This window comes from Colobus angolensis, unplaced genomic scaffold (genome assembly GCF_000951035.1).
Source record: "Colobus angolensis palliatus isolate OR3802 unplaced genomic scaffold, Cang.pa_1.0 Scaffold202, whole genome shotgun sequence".
Lineage (NCBI taxonomy): Eukaryota > Metazoa > Chordata > Mammalia > Primates > Cercopithecidae > Colobus > Colobus angolensis.
This window is the reverse complement of record NW_012115178.1, coordinates 6,831,638-6,833,996: the sequence shown is the minus strand read 5'-3', so window position 1 is coordinate 6,833,996 and position 2,359 is coordinate 6,831,638. Positions and strand designations below refer to the sequence as shown.

Sequence of the window (2,359 nt, the reverse complement as noted above, 5' to 3'; positions counted from 1 at the left end):
CTTGAGGCCAGGAGTTCAAGACCAGCCTGGCCAACATGGTGAAACCCTGTCTCTACTAAAAACACAAAAAAATTTAGCTGGGCCTGGTGGTGCTTGCCTGTGACCCCAGCTACTGGGGAGGCTAAGGCACAAGAATCACTTGAACCTGGGAGGCAGAGTTCCAGTGAGCCAAGATTGCACCACTGTACTCCAGCCTGGGTAACAGAGCAAGACTGTCTCAAAAAAAAAAAAGGAAAAAAATCAAGTGATGGGCCAGGCGCCGGTGGCTCACACCTGTAATCCCAACACTTTGGGAGGCCGAGGCAGGTGGATCACAATGTCAAGAGATCGAGACCATCCTGGACAACATTGTGAAAGCCCAGCTCTACTAAAAATTCAAAAATTAGCTGGGTGTGGTGGCGAGTGCCTGTAGTCCCAGCTACTCGGGAGGCTGAGGCAGGAGAACCGCTTGAACCCGGGAGGCAGAGTTTGCAGTGAGCCGAGATCATGCCACTGCACTCCAGCCTGGGCAACAGTGCGAGACTCTGTCTCAGAAGAAAAAAAAAAACATCAAGTGATGAGCCAAATTGTTGGTGCAGACTGCTGCTGTTACTACATTTTGGAAGAGCAGAGTATCATTAAATTCCATTAAAATTTTTTTTTTTTTTTTTTGGTGAAAAGATATACATATTTAGAATTAGCCAGCTGGACTCAGTTGAGATGATCCCAATTTTTTTGGCAACATCCAAAACGTTGTAATCAGGAGCCAGTTGAACATATGCCTTCTTCTCTCCATCAGGCCGAATCAGGGTGTTGACGTTGGCCACATCAATGTCACAGACCTTCTTCACAGCCTGTTTGATCTGGTGCTTGTTGGCTTTAACATCCACTGTGAACACAAGTGTGGTGTTGTCTTCTATCTTCTTTACGGTGGACTCAATCGTCTGCAGAAACTTGATGATGGCATAGTGGTCAAGCTTGTTTCTCCTGGGGGAGCTCTTCCGAGGATATGTGGGCTGCCTCGGGAATCACAGTGTCTTAGGCCACTGGAAGGTGGGTGACGTGGATGTGGGTCTTCTTTTTTTGTGTAGATGTGAACACCTTTCAACACTGCCATCTTGGCCTTTAAAGCCTTCACTTTGGCTTTGGCTTTAGGAGGGGCAGACGCTTCCTTCTTGGCATTCAGCGCCATCTTGTGAAAAGGACAAATTCCATTAAATTTAAGAAGGAAAACTTAAGCTAAATCCGGAAGAACATGATTTAACATAATTTGGACACTTAGAGGCAAGTGGGGAAGAAATTCCAGGCATAAAGGTAGGAGCAAGCATGTGGTGTTTATGAATGGAGGAGCCTTTTGTGGATGTGGGGGCCACCAGCATTTGTGGGGACTCTAGTAACCAGGAGATTGCAGTCTGATGGTAGAGATCTTCAAAAGCACAAGATCTGGTTCCTACCAGATGTGAAAGAAAACAGGGGCCCTGGGCCGGGTGCGGTGGTTCACGCCTGTAATCCCAGCACTTTGGGAGGCCATGGCCGGTGGATCACTTGAGGTCAGGAGTTCGAAACAAGCCTGGCCAAAATGGTGAAACCCCGTCTCTACTAAAAATACAAAAATCAGCTGGGTGTGGTGGCATGTGCCTGTAATCCCAGCTACTCGGGAGGCTGAGGCAGGAGAATCAATTGAACCCAGGAGGTGAAGGTTGCAGTGAGCCGAGATCACACTACTGCACTCCAGCCTCGGTGACAGAGCAAGACTCTGTCTCAAAAAAAAAAGAGACCAGGTGTGGTGGCTCACGCCTATAATCCCAGCACTTTGGGAGGCCAAGGCAGGTGGATCACCTGAGGTCAGGAGTTCGAGACCAGCCTGACTAACATGGGGAAACCCCGTCTCTGCTAAAAATACAAAATTAGCCAGGCGTGGTGGCCCATGCCTGTAATTGCAGCTACAGGGGAGGCTGAGACAGGAGAATCGCTTGAACCCTGGAGGCAGAGGTTGCAGTGAGCCAAGATCGCGCCATTGCACTCCAGCCTGGGCAGCAAGAAAGAAACTCCATCTCAAAAAAACAAAATAAATAAAATAAAAAATTTAAAAAAAAGAAAAGAAAAGAAAATAGGGGTCCTTATGCTTTGTGAGCAGTAGAATGATAAGAATAGCCACTTGTTAGGGAAGTGATATGAGCTGTTGATTGAAGCCTACAGATCCTGGAGTCCTGTAACTGCCAGAAAACTTTGATAATCAAATCAGAGCTGAAGGTGAGGTGGGAAAGGCCTGTGGCCAGGTTTTCAAACTAGCATCGAAGTCAGTTTGTGTGCTGGGGAGACTTGAAACCACCAGATAGATTCATATCTTCCTTGGAACATCAGATTCACTTGGGAGATT

General features: G+C 47.4%; 1 pseudogene; it reads right to left on the bottom strand.

Annotated features, from left to right (window-relative positions):
• Positions 1-1,171, bottom strand: part of LOC105511703 — a 2,122-nt pseudogene extending 951 nt beyond the window's left edge.
• Between the last annotated feature and the right edge of the window lie 1,188 nt (positions 1,172-2,359).